Here is a 19,167-nt window from a genome sequence, read left to right as displayed (position 1 = left end):
TTTTCTGTTTGAGTGATTTACTTTTTGATTTAGTTAAACTTCTTCCCTTCCCCCTCTACTCTTTTGTTTTTCTTTGTTATTTTCAATTCTGTTTGCTAACCCACTAACTGTTTGATATATTGCATCACCCACAACTAATAGCAATTCTGACACAAATACTGTCTGCACCTATTTTTTTTGCTTGTACTTGTTGGTTGTATGACAGGGAGAAGAAGCGGGGCTTCAACTTTCTTTGATTCTGAACCTGAGAGAACCTTCCTTAGACTAAGGAGGAAGGCAAAAGAAAAACGTGTAGTTGGTGCTGAAGAAGAGGAGGAACACTTTGAGGAATACTTTGAACCTAACATGGAAGAAAACATGGAAAATCATCATGAAGAAGAGACTCACAACCATGGCAGAAGAGGTGGAGCAAATCATGCTGGGGAGGATAGAAGAGTTTTGGGCTCTTACATCAATCCAAACCCAGGCAATTGTGGAAGTAGCATCCAAAAGCCAACAATCCATGCCAACAACTTTGAACTTAAACCACAGCTCATCACCCTTGTTCAGAACAACGGTTCGTTTGGAGGAGGTATTCAAGAAGACCCCAATCAATATTTGACCACCTTCCTGAGAATATGTGACACAGTGAAATCTAATGGTGTTCATCCTGACGCCTATAGACTGCTCTTATTTCCCTTCTCACTCAGGGACAAGGCAGTCAAGTGGCTGGAATCCTTCCCAAGGGAGAGCTTGACAACTTGGGAGGATGTGGTGAACAAATTCTTAGCAAGATTCTACCCTCCTCAACGAATCAATAGGCTGAGAGCTGAGGTTAAAACTTTCAGGCAACAAGATGGTGAGACTCTGTATGAAGCATGGGAGAGGTTCAAGGACTTAACAAGGAGGTGTCCACGTGACATGTTCAACGAATGGGTCCAGCTGCACATTTTCTATGAAGGGCTCTCTTATGAGTCAAAGAAGGCCATAGACCATTCATCTGGAGGATCCTTGAACAAGAAGAAGACCATTGAGGAAGCCATAGATGTTATTGAAACAGTAGCAGAAAACGACTACTTCTATGCTTCCGAAAGAGGGAACACAAGAGGAGTGATGGAGCTAAACAATGTAGATGCTCTGTTGGCCCAAAACAAGCTCATTACCCAGCAGCTGGGTAACCTCACCAAGAAGATGGAGAGGAACCAAGTAGCAGCAATCTCATCTTCATCAACAATCTAAGAAGGAGTAAATGAAGAAGCAGAGGGGAGTCAGGAGCAAGCCAACTACATTGGGAATTCACCAAGGAAAAATTATGATCCATACTCCAAGACTTACAACCCTGGATGGAGAAACCACCTAAACTTTGGGTGGGGAAGTGAGCAAGATCAAAACCGAGACCAGAGACGTTACAACTCCAACAACAATGCAGCTCACCAGCAATTCACCCAGAGGACATCTCAACACCCCCACAACAACACGTCTTCACACACTTATCAAAACCAAAACAGCACATCTGCTCCAAATCACTCATCAATTGATGACAAGCTCTCTAAGATTGAAGCCTTACTTGAAGGAATATGCCAAGAGATTCAAGAAAATAAGGTGTTCAAAAAGGAGGTGCGAGCCAATATTAAGAACCAGGGAGAGACCATTAGGAAGCTGGAATTCCAGGTGAGATATTTAGCTGAGAAGATCCCTAAACCTACTGATAGCTTCCCAAGTGACACGGAGAAAAACTCCAAGGGAGAAGCAAAGAAAGTAAGATGGGAAGATTGCAAAATGGTCACTACAAGTGATCAAGAGATTGAAGATAAGCAAGGCAAAATGTGCAAACAACCTGAAGACAACTCAACAAAAGAGAAGGATAGAGATCACAAAGAACCAGAAATCTCACAACAAGAGCTGCTGAAGCTCTATGCACCATTCCCTCAACTGCTCAATGGTGCTGTGGGAAAAAGAATATACTCAAGGTTCCTAGACTTGTTTGCATCTCTGCATGTGAACATACCATTCATCAAGGCAATTCAACAAATGCCTGCATTCATCAAGTATATGAAGGAACTTCTTTCCAGGAAAAGCTCACTCAAGGGAGGGCAGACTATAGTGATGAACAAGGAATGTAGTGCCCTTATTCAACCTGAGTTGCCTACAAAAAGAAGAGACCCAGGAAGTTTTCATATCCCTTGTGCCATAGGTGAAAATATGTTCGACAGAGCACTATGTGATTTAGGGGCCAGCATCAACTTACTGCCCTTATCCCTGGTGAAGAGGCTGCAGATCAATGAGATAATGCCCACAGATGTCATTATCAGACTGGCTGACAAAACTCAAAAGCAAGCAATAGGAGTGGTGGAAAATGTGTTGCTAAAGGTTGGGAAGTACTTTCTCCCAACAGACTTTGTCATTCTGGACATGGAAGAAATTCACACTCACCCAATCATATTGGGAAGACCATTTCTAGCTACAGCCAGAGCACTTATCGATGTAGAGAAAGGGGAGCTAATATTGAGAATCCATGATGAATGACTCAGCTTTAATGTCTTCAAACTCTCACAAGAAACAGATCAAGAAGACAAGGAACTGAGTACAGATGATAATGAGACACTGAAAAAAAAAAAGCACTGAAGCACAGCCAGCTCATTCTGAGACCCCCTTAACTGACAAACAAGGAAAACAGCAATTGCCACAGCTCAAGGAAAAGTTAGAGGAACCCAAACCTCTAGAGGCAGGTGAAGACAGCATCACAACTCCTTGGAGAAAAGAGGTCACCAAGGGGAAGGCAACCTCAAAAGAAACAAAGAAGAAGGTACCAAGGAGATGGAGGAACAAGAAGATCCCTACGGAAGACTTCTCTCCAAGGGATAGAGTTGTCTCAGCTTACTTCCCAGATATTCCCCCTAATCTCCCTACTGTTCCATCTCAATTACCTAAGGTCTTCACTATCAACAGAGTTCTTTCCCTGGAACATGTAGAGATCATTGATCCAACCAATGGATACAAGTCCACAGCAAGAGGGGAGGACTTTAAGCACTACCAACCACCATGATGAAGGAAAAACGTCAAGCTAGTGACGCTAAAGAAGCGCTTCATGGGAGGCAACCCATGTTTTATATGCTTTCAGATGATAATGAATAAGTCAATCTTTATGAGCTTCAATCCAAACTTGACAAACAATTGGTGAAAATCTTCTTATGCAGAATATAGTGAGGAACAAGTTTGGTGTTCAAAGCAAAACAAGACGCATGCTAGTCTTGGGAGCTTTAAACACAAAACCTCCATCACAGTGATCCAAACTAAGTTTGGTGTCACCTCATGGTGCCACCAAAATGCATATAAGGACCCACCAATAGTTAGTTAGTTAGTTGGAATTCATAAATAAACAATCAAATCCTTTCTTTCATTTTATTCTAGCCGTAGAGTTTAAATTTTTTTTATGATATTAATTTCCTTATTTCAAATCTTTATAGGAAAGGAAAAGAAGCATGAAAAGGGATTGATTGGACAATTAAATGGGGGAGATTTCGCCACTTAATGAAGAGCACTACACACATGTCTCAAGAGGGAACGCATGGGGAAACGCTGCCATGCAACATTGGAGAAAGAAGACCCTTGAAGACCGAACCAATCACTCTCATTAAGTGATGATCCTTGTCTTTCCTTCATAAACAACCCCATCCGTCCATCTAGTAAACATTCATGCAATCCACACCCTTCATTCACTTATGATTTTCTTATATAAGTGAACCTTAGTGCATGCTCACTCCTCACATTCAAATCCCCACTCTCCACACTTCTATTGGCACACTAAACCCTTCATCACACATTGCTTTAACCAACCCACTCTTCATCTATCCGAAGCCTCAAACCCCCTCAAACAACAACTCAAGTCATAGCATCATCAAGCTCAAAGAGGCAAAAGAGGAAGGAACCTATGGAGAGTGCTCCTTTTGATGACAAGAGATTCAAGACTACCTTTCATGAGCATGAATTTGAGCAGATAAGGGCCAGAAAGATATTGCCAGAGTTAATCTTCCAAATCAATGCCAATGAATCACCACAGATTTGGAGAAAAATCGAACAGAGGGGGTGGCAATTGCTCACCAGTCCAGAGGGGAAGATCAATGGAAACCTCATCAAAGAATTCTATGCAATTGCAGTTAGAGAGGATAAGACCAAAGCCCCAACCTTCAAAAGCTATGTGAGAGGAAGGAAGGTGGACTTCAGCCCAAGTGCCATAACAAGAGCTCTTCACTTGAAATCACCTCATTTTGATGAGGAGAGTTATCAGGCAAGGATAAGTAGAAGCCCCGATAAGGATGAGCTCTCAGAGATAGCATCAGATATCTATGTCATAGCCGCTGACTAGGAGAGGTACTCAGATGGGAGACCAAAATTCATAAAAAGGGGAGACCTTCACCCTGAAGCCAAAGGGTGGTTTGAGCTTGTAAGGAGCTCCATCCTACCAGCTGCTAATAATTCAGAGGTCAACATCAATCGAGCCACTATGGTACAATGCTTAGTACAAGGTGGGGAAATCAAAGTGCATGAGCTCATTGCCGAAGGGATTCAAGAGTCAGCTGAGAAAGCTGACTCAGGTGCCAGACTTTGGTACCCCAGCACCATTCTCCGCTTGTGCAACAAGGCCAAGGTAATATTTGAGGACAGCAGCCCAGACTGGGTGAACCCAGGGAGGCCAATCACACTCGAGCGAATGGTCTATACCACACTGGCTCAGCAACTAAGAAGGCCACATATAGGAAGGCAAAGGGCCCAGGGAGAAGCTCATCAAGAGGAATATCATCAGGAAGAATATCAACAAAAAGAGCATCATGACCCAGCCAACTTGAATATGACTCACCTTCTAAGAGCCATTGAATATTTGGGACAGAGACATATGGAAGGACAAGAGCAAATACTGAACCGGCTGAGCCAACAGGAAGCATGGCAAAAACAACAAATGGAGCAGCAGCAGGAACAATACTCCCAGCTCACTCAAGCCATCAACCAAGTGAATGAGAGGCAAGAGATTCAAGAGAAGCACTTGCAAGAACTCAACCAGTGGCAGATAGCCCAAATAAAAACTTTCAATGAGTTTAGTATACTCAATGAAGGAAGGCAACTACATAGGGAGGAGTTCTATGTAAACACTCAAGCTGAGTTGAACTACATGACCAGTAATATGCATCAGCTATACGCCATCCCCACATATGATGAAGTCCAAAAAGAATTTGTAGAACAAGAAGAGAAGAAAGTGAAACAGCTAAAGGAGACACTCAAGAAGAAGATGGAAGATAGTGGTTTCTGGAGGAAGTTGCTTGGAAAAGGCAAAGGAAGTGGAAGTACAAGCACTCAAGAGAGACACAATGAGGACAAACAAGGATGGGAGCATAGACATCCACATGAATGAAAGGTGGTGGAGTTCTTTTTAGTCCATCGTTTTCTATGCTTTAAATAAGGAAGATCTTGTATGAAATAGAACCTGCTTCCATGTTATGTTTAAACTTTTTAAAATTCTGTCTTTTAAGTTTTCCTTCTGAATAGGTCCATGATTTCTGGTTTAAATGTCACTGCATCATTCCCTTATTTACTTGTAAGCTTGTCCATTTTAAATCAAATTGAAAAAGAGAATGATTATGTTTTTAAAAGACCAGAGTAGAGTTCATATTGTGGAAGTGCATTCATGAATCTTTGGGGTAGTCATAAGTTAGCTAAGTTGGTTCAACCACAAGGCTGGGATGACAATTATCTGGCCTGAATACTTTGCTTTGGATACACTCATGATACTAAGTTAATAACAAGATCCTAAGAAGAGAAAAGGGAAAGAACAATGGAAGTGAAAAACAAAAGAAAAAGAGTAAGCAATAAGGCTAGGCATCAATGGTTTTAATCTTGAGGCAAGTGTCTGTGGTGCTCCTGTGTGAGGGATCTACTTGGATGAATAAGCTCTTAGAGGTGCCTTATCACTTGGTAACTTGGGTTAACTAACTCGGGATTATCAGCTGAAAGTCCACTATCAAGAGTAACCTTCACTACAGAACACTTAGTAACCCAAAGAGGTGCTGGACACAAGGTCTCAAGAAAAGAAAATAAATAAACTAAATGCCTGTAGTGTGTATGTATGGGGGATAGGCTTGAGGGAGTAAGTCCTTAGGGGTGTCTCAACACCTAGCACCTTGAACCAACTGGTTCGGGAGTGTTGGCTGAAAGCTTATCTTAAAGAGTTGCCCCCTTACAGAGCACTTAGCCTAAATAACACAAACAACCCTTGAAATAACAATAAAAGGATCAATGAATAAAAGTTTCATGGGATATAAACAAAGTGGGTGTTTTAGGACATGATAAAGGTCTGAAAGCCAGTAATGGAATGAACCTAAATTGCTATGCATGAAACCACCATAAAATCAGTAACATAACTTCCACAAGAATGACTCATTCCTCTGGATATTCCATTCATCATTCTGTTGTTCCAGTACTTGCTTAGGGACAAGCAAGCTTTAAGTTTGGTGTTGTGATGCCAGGGTATCTTGGTCAGTTTCACTGACCTTTTCTTTACTGTTTTTAGGTTAGTTTCATGCATTTCTTTAGGAAATAAGCTAGTTTTGGGTAGATGTTCACTTATGCCTTGATTCAAGCATACATTGTGCATTTTACATAATTTCATGAGGATTTTGCATAAGTTTAGTGACAAATATTATGTTGCATTACTCATGACTTGGACTAGAGCTTTGATGCACTTTATTGCTTGATTTCAGGACCAAAAGGAAGCAAGAAAAGGGGAGGTAACTTGCAAGGTTAATGAGAAAAGTGATTGCCAATAACACTCTCAGAAAAAGCCATCAATGCCCACGTTAGAGAGTCACGTTAACTAAGTTAACGTGAACTCTAACGTGGAGAAGAGAAGTTGAGCCAACGTTAGTGACACTTAACATTGTCACTAACGTTGGCAATTACTCATAAGTGGCCACATTAGAAGCCACGTTAACCTAGTTAACGTGGCCTCTAACGTTAAGGGGGGAAGAGAAGCCAACGTTAGTGACACTCAACATTGTCACTAACGTTAGCCTATGGTGCAAAGTACCACGTTAACTCCCACGTTAACTTGGTTAACGTGGGAACTAACGTAAGGGATGAAGAGTTGTCGACAACGTTAGTGACACTCAACATTGTCACTAACGTTGAAGCAACCACACAACCCCCAAGAGTCACGTTAACTTCCACGTTAACTTGGTTAACGTGGAAGCTAACGATGAGGAATGAAGGATGAGCCAACGTTAGTGACACTCAACATTGTCACTAACGTTGGGATGGCTAAAGATGGCCACGTTAACCTAGTTAACGTGGACTCTAACATGAGACCTGGGGGCACATTGAAACGTTAGTGACAATGTTGAATGTCACTAACGTTCTCGAAGGATGGCAAGGGCCACGTTAGAAGCCACGTTAACCTAGTTAACGTGGGCTTTAACGTGAAGCAAGAAGGGGCACACTGGAACGTTAGTGACAATGTTGAGTGTCACTAACGTTCTCGAAGGTTAACAAGGTAACGTTAAAAGCCACGTTAACCTAGTTAACATGGGTTTTAACGTGAGGCAAAGGGGTTCATTAGAACGTTAGTGACAATGTTAAGTGTCACTAACGTTCTCGAACTTATATTCTCACTAAATATTGACACCCCTAACATCCTGAACTAAAGTCTCCGCCCACTTCGCACTTTCTCTCTGCAAGTAAAGCCAAGCCCAAATAAAGAAAGGAACTGCTTCAAACTCAAGATCCAAAGGCCCAAGACTTGAAGAATCTCACTAGAAGGTGAGAAGAGTAATATATATAGGAGTAGCTTTGAATTGAGAAGAAGTTCTAGAGGCTGGGAAAAAGAGAACTACTCTTTGTATTTTACTTTCTTTGCAATTTCTAGTTTTATGATGTATTCTCCATCTTTGTTTTCATTTTCAAGAGCTATGAACAACTAAACCCCTTTCATTGGGTTAGGGAGCTCTGTTGTAATTTGATGGATCAATACTAATTTTCATTATTCTTTTTCTATATTTACTCTTGATTTTACTTGAAAGCTTTCGATCTTCATCCAATTGAGTAGTTATCTTGGAAGAGAAGCTATTCAAACTTGGATCTCTTTTGAACCTTGAAAGAGGAATGAAGAGATCAAGCTAGAAATGCTTTCTCATGCTGGACCAAATTGGGTTTGGATGGGTATGTGACTATAACCCTCTCAATACTTGATTTGGGAAATGCATGTGGTATAATCAGTGACTATACTTCATCTCTTCTCATGAGCAATTGACCAAGGAATTGGCTATTGATCAAGATTTGAGAGATTGAATTGCAAGAAATTGTAATTCAATCACTTAAGATTGCCAAGGAGATCAATGAGTGCATTGATTGAGGAAGAGATGAAAATGAACTTGATCCGGAGAATTGCAACATCTCCTAAGCCCAATGAACTCCCCATCTCTGATCTTACCCATTCTCTTTAATTTCTGCCATTTACTTTTATGAGCAAATCCCCCATTCCCATTTACAATTCTGCAATTTATTTTCAGTCATTTACTTCCAGTCCTTTAATTCTAGCATTTACTTTTCTGTTATTTACATTCCCGCCATTTTATTTTCTGCAACTCTCAACCCAAATTCTGGATTCGCTCAACTAGAACATTCTTCTAATTAAAGTTGCTTGATCAATCAATCCCTGTGGGATTCGACCTCACTCTATTGTGAGTTTTTACTTGACGACAAATTTGGTACACTTGCCGAAGGGAGATTTGTTGAGAGACAAGTTTTCCGTGCATCACTACCATGTAGTGAGGACCCTATTCTTATTTGGCATTAGCCCCCGCCTATGTTTTATTGCTTTGATATCGTTGTTGTAGGCTTAATTCTCTTTCTTTTTCTTTCCTTTTAGGTTGGCCACCAAGAAGCAAATGGAGGGAAAAGCTTCAAATGGGGCAACAAACAAGTTCATCCACACAACCTTTTGAAGGAGCTCATCAATTGTAGCAACCTGTCCACCATGCTCTTCTTTGCATGCACCGAGAACGGTGCAAATTTCTAAGTGTGGGGAGGTCGTCCGACCGACCTCCATGGGTAACAACTTCCTCTTTCAACACCAATTCTTAATTTCCTTTGCTAGTTAGTGTTGCATTGCATGATAGGTTGCATGTTAGTTAGAATTTGTACATATTTTATCACTTCTTTTTATGTTAGGATTACTTGATTAGGGTGATGCTTTCTTTTCCAAGAAACTATTTTTAGAGCCCCTACCAATTTGAAAAAAAAAATTTTTTGTTGTACTTGCTTGAAAAATTTATTTTGGAACATGGTTTTTGAGCTAAGAACACAAGCATGTGAGTCTTGAGCCCAATTGTGTGTTTACATCTTATAACCACTTATTTTCCATTATTGTGTGCATTGTTCTCTTTCTATGATTCTAATCTTTGATTTGTTTGATTTTTTATGTCCATTATTCCATGTATACATGCATCTATATGATTGAGGCCATCATTTCATTTAGCTCACTCATCCAAATAGCCTACCTTTCATCAACCATTGTTAGCCAAATTTGAGCCTCTTTAATCCCTTTTGTTCTTAATTTTAGCACATCACTATCCCTAAGTGAAAAACAATAAATATCCCTTAATTTGGAACTTTGATTAGCTTAGGCTAGTGAGGATGTGTATCATTTGGGTATGGGAAACTTGGGACATTGGTTGAGAGAAAAGTGTGTTTTTATATTTTTGTTGAAAATTTTGGGAATTGGGTACATGCTTATGCATTAAATATGTAAAACCATACTGATGAGCGGATAATTTATACGCTTTTTGACATTGTTTTTAGTATGTTTTTAGTAGGATCTAGTTACTTTTAGGGACGTTTTCATTAGTTTTTATGTTAAATTCACATTTCTGGACTTTACTATGAGTTTGTGTGTTTTTCTATCATTTCAGGTATTTTCTGGCTGAAATTGAGGGACTTGAGCAGAAATCAGATTCAGAGGTTGAAGAAGGACTGCTGATGTTGTTGGATTCTGACCTCCCTGCACTCAAAGTGGATTTTCTGGAGCTACAGAACTCGAAATGGTGCGCTTCCAATTGCGTTGGAAAGTAGACATCCAGGGCTTTCCAGAAATATATAATAGTCCATACTTTGGCCAAGAATAGACGACGTAAACTGGCATTCAACGCCAGCTTTCTGCCCAAATCTGGCGTCCAGCGCCAGAAAAGGATCCAAAACCAGAGTTGAACGCCCAAACTGGCACAAAAACTGGCGTTCAACTCCAACAAGGACCTCTACACGTGCAACACTCAAGCTCAGCCCAAGCACACACCAAGTGGGCCCCGGAAGTGGATTTATGCATCAATTACTTACTTCTGTAAACCCTAGTAGCTAGTTTATTATAAATAGGACCTCTTACTATTGTATTAGACATCCTGGATTGTATTTTGATCCTGTGATCACGTTTTGGGGGCTGGCCATCTCGGCCATGCCTGGACCTTTCACTTATGTATTTTCAACGGTAAAGTTTCTACACTCCATAGATTAAGGTGTGGAGCTCTGCTATTCCTCAAAGATTAATGCAAAGTCCTACTGTTCTCTATTCAATTCATCTTATTTCGCTTCTAAGATATCCATTCGTACCCAAGAACATGATGAAGGTGATGATTATGTGACGCTCGTCATCATTATCCCTTATGAACGCGTGCCTGACAAACACTTCCGTTCTACATGAAACAAGCTAGAATGAATATCTCTTAGATCTCTTAATCGGAATCTTCGTGGTGTAAGCTAGAATGATGGCGGCATTCAAGAGAATCCGGAAAGTCTAAACCTTGTTTGTGGTATTCCGAGTAGGATTCAATGATTGAATGACTGTGACGAGCTTCAAACTCGCGAGTGCTGGGCATTAGTGACAGACGCAAAAGGAGGGTGAATCCTATTCCAGCATGATCGAGAACCGACAGATGATTAGCCGTGCTGTGACAGAGCATGTGAGCATATTTTTCACTGAGAGGAGGGGATGTAGCCACTGACAACGGTGATGCCCTTGCATAAAGCCAGCCATGGAAAGGAGTAAGACTGATTGGATGAAGATAGCAGGAAAGCAGAGGTTCAGAGGAATGATTGCATCTCCATACGCTTATCTGAAATTCTCACTAATGAATTACATAAGTATTTCTATCCCTATTTTATTAGTTAAATTCGAAAAATCCATAACTGTTTTATATCTGCCTAACTGAGATTTGCAAGGTGACCATAGCTTGCTTCATACCAACAATCTCCGTGGGATTCGACCCTTACCCACGTAAGGTATTACTTGGACGACGCAGTGCACTTGCTGGATAGTTGTATCGAAGTTGTGAACCATGGTATTGGCACCATGTTCTTGGCGCCATTGCCAGGGAAAGAAAGAGCCATGAATTTTACATAATCAAAGTGTAATCACGATTGCACGTACCAAGTTGCTCACGTTGCCAGGGATTATTTGAGCCTGGACATCACAATTTCGTGCACCAAGTTTTTGGCGCCGTTGCCGGGGATTGTTTGAGTTTGGACAACTAACGGTTCATCTTGTTGCTCAGATTAGGTAATTTTCTTTTTATTTTATTTTCAAAAATTTTTCAAAAATATTTCTAAAATTTTCTCATCTGTTTTCGAAAAAAATAAAAATGTTTTCAAAAAAAAATTTTTTTATTCAAAATTTTTAAGAATGAATTCTAGTGTTTCATGAAGCATGTTGAAGCCTGGCTGGCTGTAAAGCCATGTCTAATTCCTTTGGGAATGAGTATGTCAGGCATGTCATGTCTGAATTACATGCTGAAGCTTGGCTGGCCATTGGCCATGTCTAGTGTTTTGGACCGGAGCTTTCATTGAAAGCTTGGCTGGCTAGTGAGCCATGTCTAATTCCTGGACTGAAGCTTTAGACTAAGAATGCAAGATTCCTAGAATTCATGTTAAAAATTTTGGAATCCTTATTTTTCCTTTTCATATAATTTTCGAAAAAATCCAAAAAAATTAGAAAATCATAAAAATCAAAAATATTTTTCTGTTTCTTGTTTGAGTCTTGAGTCATATCATAAGTTTGGTGTCAATTGCATATGCATCTTGCATTTTTTCGAAAATTCATGCATTTATAGTGTTCCTCATGATCTTCAAGTTGTTCTTGGTAAGTCTTCTTGTTTGATCTTGATGTTTTCTTGTTTTGCATCTTTAGTTGTTTTTCACGTGCATTTTTCGTTTGTTAGAGTCTAAACATGAAAGAATTCTAAGTTTGGTGTCTTGCATGTTTTCTTTGCATTAAAAATTTTTCAAAAATATGTTCTTGATGTTCATCATGATCTTCATAGTGTTCTTGGTGTTCATCTTGACATTCATAGTGTTCTTGCATGCATCCCTTGTTTTGATTCAAAAATAAAAGAGAAAAACATGAAAATGATGTTTTTAATTTTTCTCTCTCATCATAAAAATTCAAAAAAATCAAAAAAAAAATATCTTTCCCTTTTTCTCTCATCAAATTCGAAAATTTGAGTTGACTTTTTCAAAAATTTTTAAAATCAAGTTGTTTCTTATGAGTCAAATCAAATTTTCAATTTGATAATCTTATCTTTTTCAAAATCGTTTTCAAAAATCAAATCTTTTTCAAAATTCTTAGTTATTTTCGAAAATTCCAAAAATATTTTTCAAAAATCTTTTTCTTATTTTTATCTCAAATTTTCGAAAATAACATAATCAATTAATGTTTTGATTCAAAAATTTGAAGTTTGTTACTTGCTTGTTAAGAAAGATTCAAACTTTAAGTTCTAGAATCATATCTTGTGATTTCTTATGAATCAAGTCATTAATTGAGATTTTAAAAATCAAATCTTTTTCAAAACTAATTTCTAAAATATCTTCTTATCTTACCTTTTTCAAAAAGTTGGTTTCAAAATATCTTTTCTAACCACCTAACTTCTTATCTTTTCAAAATTTGTTTCAACTAACTAACTAACTTTTTGTTTGTTTCTTAACTTTTTCAAAACTACCTAACTAACTCTCTCTCTCTAATTTTCGAAAATATCTTCCCTCTTTTTCAAAAATTTCTTTTTAATTAACTAATTATTCTTATTTTTATTTTTTATTTTAAAAATTTTTGAAAAATACTAACATTTTTCAAAAACCATTTTCGAAAATCACTAACTCTTTTTCAAAAATATTTTTCGAAAATTCTCCTCTTTTCATCATATTCTATCTCCTCATCTCACATCTCTGCTCCTATCATCACCTTTGTGTTTGGATTCTCCATTCTTTTCTTCCACTCACAAAGGGATCCCTATACTGTGGTATAAAGGATCTCTATTATTATTATTTTTCTGTGCCCTCTTCTTTGTCATATGAGCAGGAGCAAGGATAGGGATATTCTTGTTGAAGCAGATCCGGAACCTGAAAGGACTCTGAAGAGAAAATTAAGAGAAGCTAAATTACAACAAACCAGCAAGCACCTGTCAGAAATTTTCGAACAGGAAAAGGAGATGGCAGCCGAAAATAATAATAATGAAAGGAGGATGCTTGGTGACTTTACTGCACCTAATTCCAATTTACATGGAAGAAGCATCTCCATTCCTACCATTGGAGCAAACAACTTTGAGCTGAAACCTCAGCTAGTTTCTCTGATGCAGCAGAACTGCAAGTTTCATGGACTTCCATCTGAAGATCCTTTTCAGTTCTTAACTGAATTCTTGTAGATATGTGATACTGTAAAGACTAATGGAGTAGATCCTGAAGTCTACAGGCTCATGCTTTTCCCTTTTGCTGTAAGAGACATAGCTAGACTCTGGTTGGATTCTCAACCTAAGGATAGCCTGAACTCGTGGGATAAGCTGGTCAAGGCTTTCTTAGCCAAGTTCTTTCCTCCTCAAAAGCTTAGTAAGATTAGAGTGGACGTTCAGATCTTCAGACAGAAGGAAGGTGAATCCCTCTATGAAGCTTGGGAGAGATACAAAGGACTGACCAAAAAGTGTCCTACTGACATGCTTTCAGAATGGACCATCCTGGATATCTTCTATGATGGTCTGTCTGACTTAGCTAAAATGTCATTGGATACTTCTGCAGGTGGATCCATTCACCTAAAGAAAACGCCTGCAGAAGCTCAAGAACTCATTGACATGGTTGCTAATAACCAGTTCATGTACACTTCTGAGAGGAATCCTGTGAGTAATGGGACGCCAATGAAGAAGGGAGTTCTTGAAGTTGATACTCTGAATGCCATATTGGCTCAGAATAAAATATTGACTCAGCAAGTCAATATGATCTCTCAGAGTCTGCATGGAATGCAAGTTGCATCCAACAGTACTCAAGAGGCATCTTCTGAAGAAGAAGCTTATGATCCTGAAAACCCTGCAATAGCAGAGGTAAATTATTTAGGTGAACCTTATGGAAACACCTATAACTCATTATGGAGAAATCATCCAAATTTCTCATGGAAGGATCAAAAGCTTCAACAAGGCTTTAATAATGGTGGAAGAAATAGGTTTAGCAATAGCAAGCCTTTTCCATCATCCACTCAGCAACAGACAGAGAACTCTGAACAAAATACTTCTAATTTAGCAAATTTAGTCTCTGATCTATCTAAGGCCACTGTAAGTTTCATGAATGAAACAAGATCTTCCATTAGAAATCTGGAAGCACAAGTGGGCCAGCTGAGTAAAAGGATCACTGAAATCCCTCCTAGTACTCTCCCAAGCAATACAGAAGAGAATCCAAAAGGAGACTGCAAGGCCATTGACATAAGCACCATGGCCGAACCTGTGAGGAGAGGAAAGGACGTGAATCCCAAGGAGGAAGACCTCCTGGGACGTCCAGTGATCAATAAGGAGCTTCCCTCTAAGGAACCAAAGGACTCTGAGGCTCATCTAGAGAACATGGAGATTCCATTGAACCTCCTTATGCCCTTCATGAGCTCTGATGAGTATTCCTCTTCTGAAGAGAATGAGGATGTTACTGAAGAGCAAACTGCCAAGTTTCTTGGTGCAATCATGAAGCTGAATGCCAAATTATTTGGCATTGATACTTGGGAAGTTGAACCTCCCTTGTTCATCAATGAACTAAGTGATCTTGATCAACTGACATTGCCTCAGAAGAGACAGGATCCTGGAAAGTTCATAATACCCTGCACCATAGGCACCATGATCTTTAAGGCTCTGTGTGACCTTGGTTCAGGAATAAACCTCATGCCCCTCTCTGTAATAGAGAAACTGGGAATCTATGGGGTGCAAGCTACTAAAATCTCATTAGAGATGGCAGACAGTTCGAGAAAACAGGCTTATGGACAAGTAGAGGACGTGTTAGTAAAGGTTGAAGGCCTTTACATCCCTGCTGATTTCATAGTCCTGGATACTGGAAAGGAAGAGGATGAATCCATCATCCTAGGAAGACCTTTCCTGGCCACAGCAAGAGCTGTGATTGATGTTGACAGAGGTAAAATAGCCCTTCAATGGAATGAGGACTCCCTTGTGTTTAAAACTCAAGGATCTCCCTCTGTAACCATGGAGAGGAAGCAGAAAAAGCTTCTCTCAAAGCAGAGTCAACCCAAGCCCCCACAGTCAAACTCTAAGTTTGGTGTTGGAGAGTTTCAACAATGCTCTGCATATCTGTGAGGCTCCATGAGAGCCCACTGTCAAGCTATTGACATTAAAGAAGCGCTTTTTGGGAGGCAACCCAATGTTTATTTATCTAACTATATTTTTCTTAGTTATATGTCTTTATAGGTTCATGATCATGTGGAGTCACAAAATAAACAAAAAAATCAAAAACGGAATCAAAAACAGCAGAAGAAAAATCACACCCTGGAGGAGCATCTGTCTGGCGTTCAAACGCCAGAACAGAGCATGGTTCTAGCGCTGAACGCCCAGAATGGGCAGCATCCTGGCGCTGAACGCCCAGAACAAGCATGGTTCTGGCGTTCAATGCCAGAAATGGCAGCAAAGGGGCGTTGAACGCCCAAAATGGGCACCAACCTGGCGCTGAACGCCCAGAGTTGTGTGTAAGGGCATTTTACATGCCTAAATTGGTGCAAGGATGTAAATGCCTTGACACCTAAGGATCTGTGGACCCCACAGGATCATCTCAGGATCTGTGGACCCCACAGGATCTCCACTTACCTCATCATCTCTCTTTCCATACATGATCATCCCTTCTGTTTTCCATTTACCACTCACATCCATACACCCACTACCTTCAAAATTCAACATCTCTCTCCCACCCAATCCCACCCATATGGCCGAATACACACTCCCATCCATCTCCTCCATATCTTCTTCATTCTTTCTTCTTTTGCTCGAGGGCGAGCAACATTCTAAGTTTGGTGTGGTAAAAGCATAGCTTTTTTGTTTTTTCCATAACCATTGATGGCACCTAAGGCCAGAGAAACCTCTAGAAAGAGGAAAGGGAAGACAAAAGCTTCCATCAAGGGTCTATAGCTCAGTGGTAGAACATTTGACTGCAAATCAAGAGATCCCTGAGATACCTCAGGGGATACATTTTCTTCCACACAATTATTAGAAGCAACTAAGGGTGGAACATCAAGAGCACTCCATCATCCTTCATGAAATCAGAGAAGATCTAAAAGCAATGAAGGAGGAGCAACAAAGACAAGGAAGAGACATAGAAGAGCTCAAGGACATCATTGGTTCCTCAAGAAGGAAACGCCACCATCACTAAGGTGGATTCATTCCTTGTTCTTATTTCTTCTGTTTTTCGTTTTCTATGTTATGTGCTTATCCATGTTTGTGTCTTCATTACATGATCATTAGTAGTTAGTAACTTTGTCTTAAAGTTATAAATGTCCTATGAATCCATCACCTCTCTTAAATGAAAAATGTTTTAATTCAAAAGAACAAGAAGTACATGAGTTTCGAATTTATCCTTGAACTTAGTTTAATTATATTGATGTGGTGACAATGCTTCTTGTTTTCTGAATGTATGCTTGAACAGTGCATATGTCTTTTGAAGTTGTTGTTTAAGAATGTTAAATATGTTGGCTCTTGAAAGAATGATGACTAGGAGACATGTTATTTGATAATCTGAAAAATCATAAAAATGATTCTTGAAGCAAGAAAAAGCAGCAAAGAACAAAGCTTGCAGAAAAAAAAATAGGCGAAAAAAAATAGAAAAAAAAAAGAAAAAACAAGCAGAAAAAGCCAAAGCTCTTAAAACCAAGAGGCAAGAGCAAAAAGCAAATAACCCTTAAAACCAAAAGGCAAGGGCAAATAAAAAGGATCCCAAGGCTTTGAGCATCAGTGGATAGGAGGGCCTAAAGGAATAAAATCCTGGTTTAAGCGACTAAACCAAGCTGTCCCTAACCATGTGCTTGTGGCGTGTAGGTGTCAAGTGAAAACTTGAGATTGAGCGGTTAAAGTCAAGGTCCAAAGCAAAAGAAGAGTGTGCTTAAGAACCCTGGACACCTCTAATTGGGGACTTTAGCAAAGCTGAGTCACAATCTGAAAAGGTTCACCCAATTATGTGTCTGTGGCATTTATGTATCTGGTGGTAATACTGGAAAACAAAGTGCTTAGGGCCACGGCCAAGACTCATAAAGAAGCTGTGTTCAAGAATCGTCATACTGAACTAGGAGAATCAATAACACTATCTGAACTCTGAGTTCCTATAGATGCCAATCATTCTGAACCTCAATGGATAAAGTGAGATGCCAAAACTATTCAAGAGGCAAAAAGCTATAAGTCCCGCTCATTTGATTGAAGCTATGTTTCATTGATAGTTTGGAATTTATAGTATATTCTCTTCTTTTTATCCTATTTGATTTTCAGTTGCTTGGGGACAAGCAACAATTTAAGTTTGGTGTTGTGATGAGCGGATAATTTATACGCTTTTTGACATTGTTTTTAGTATGTTTTTAGTAGGATCTAGTTACTTTTAGGGATGTTTTCATTAGTTTTTATGTTAAATTCACATTTCTGGACTTTACTATGAGTTTGTGTGTTTTTCTGTCATTTCAAGTATTTTCTGGCTGAAATTGAGGGACTTGAGCAGAAATCAGATTCAGAGGTTGAAGAAGGACTGCTGATGCTGTTGGATTCTAACCTCCCTGCACTCAAAGTGGATTTTCTGGAGCTACAAAACTCGAAATGGCGCGCTTCCAATTGCGTTGGAAAGTAGACATCCAGGGCTTTCCAGAAATATATAATAGTCCATACTTTGGCCAAGAATAAACGACGTAAACTGGCGTTCAACTCCAGCTTTCTGCCCAAATCTAGCGTCCAGCGCCAGAAAAGGATCCAAAACCAGAGTTGAATGCCCAAACTGGCACAAAAACTGGCGTTCAACTCCAAGAAGGACCTCTACACGTGCAACACTCAAGCTCAGCCCAAGCACACACCAAGTGGGCCTCGGAAGTGGATTTATGCATCAATTACTTACTTCTGTAAACCCTAGTAGCTAGTTTATTATAAATAGGACCTCTTACTATTGTATTAGACATTCTGGATTGTATTTTGATCCTGTGATCACGTTTTGGGGGCTGGCCATCTCGGCCATGCCTGGACCTTTCACTTATGTATTTTCAACGGTAGAGTTTCTACACTCCATAGATTAAGGTGTGGAGCTCTGCTGTTCCTCAAAGATTAATGCAAAGTCCTACTGTTCTCTATTCAATTCATCTTATTTCGCTTCTAAGATATCCATTCGTACCCAAGAACATGATGAAGGTGATGATTATGTGACGCTCATCATCATTATCCCTTATGAACGCGTGCCTGACAAACACTTCCGTTCTACATGCAACAAGCTAGAATGAATATCTCTTAGATCTCTTAATCGGAATCTTCGTGGTGTAAGCTAGAATGATGGCGGCATTCAAGAGAATCCAGAAAGTCTAAACCTTGTCTGTGGTATTTCGAGTAGGATTCAATGATTGAATGACTGTGACGAGCTTCAAACTCGCGAGTGCTGGGCGTTAGTGACAGACGCAAAAGGAGGGTGAATCCTATTCCAGCATGATCGAGAACTTACAGATGATTAGCCATGCTGTGACAGAGCATGTGAGCATATTTTTCACTGAGAGGAGGGGATGTAGCCACTGACAACGGTGATGCCCTTGCATAAAGCTAGCCATGGAAAAGAGTAAGACTGATTGGATGAAGATAGCAGGAAAGCAGAGGTTCAGAGGAACGATTGCATCTCCATACGCTT

At 39.6% G+C, this 19,167-nt stretch overlaps 2 non-coding genes across 2 annotated transcripts; both read right to left on the bottom strand.

Moving 5' to 3' along the window:
* Window positions 1-798: 798 nt before the first annotated feature.
* On the bottom strand, window positions 799-902 carry LOC112773353 (small nucleolar RNA R71). Its single transcript, XR_003187907.1, has one exon. It is a non-coding gene; the product is annotated as a small nucleolar RNA R71 (small nucleolar RNA).
* Window positions 903-13,889: 12,987 nt separating this feature from the next.
* LOC112773403 (small nucleolar RNA R71) lies at window positions 13,890-13,996 on the bottom strand. Its single transcript, XR_003187954.1, has one exon. It is a non-coding gene; the product is annotated as a small nucleolar RNA R71 (small nucleolar RNA).
* Window positions 13,997-19,167: the final 5,171 nt, after the last annotated feature.

The sequence above is a fragment of the Arachis hypogaea genome, chromosome 18 (assembly GCF_003086295.3).
Source record: "Arachis hypogaea cultivar Tifrunner chromosome 18, arahy.Tifrunner.gnm2.J5K5, whole genome shotgun sequence".
Classification (NCBI taxonomy): domain Eukaryota; kingdom Viridiplantae; phylum Streptophyta; class Magnoliopsida; order Fabales; family Fabaceae; genus Arachis; species Arachis hypogaea.
This window is presented reverse-complemented; position numbering and strand designations above follow the sequence as displayed.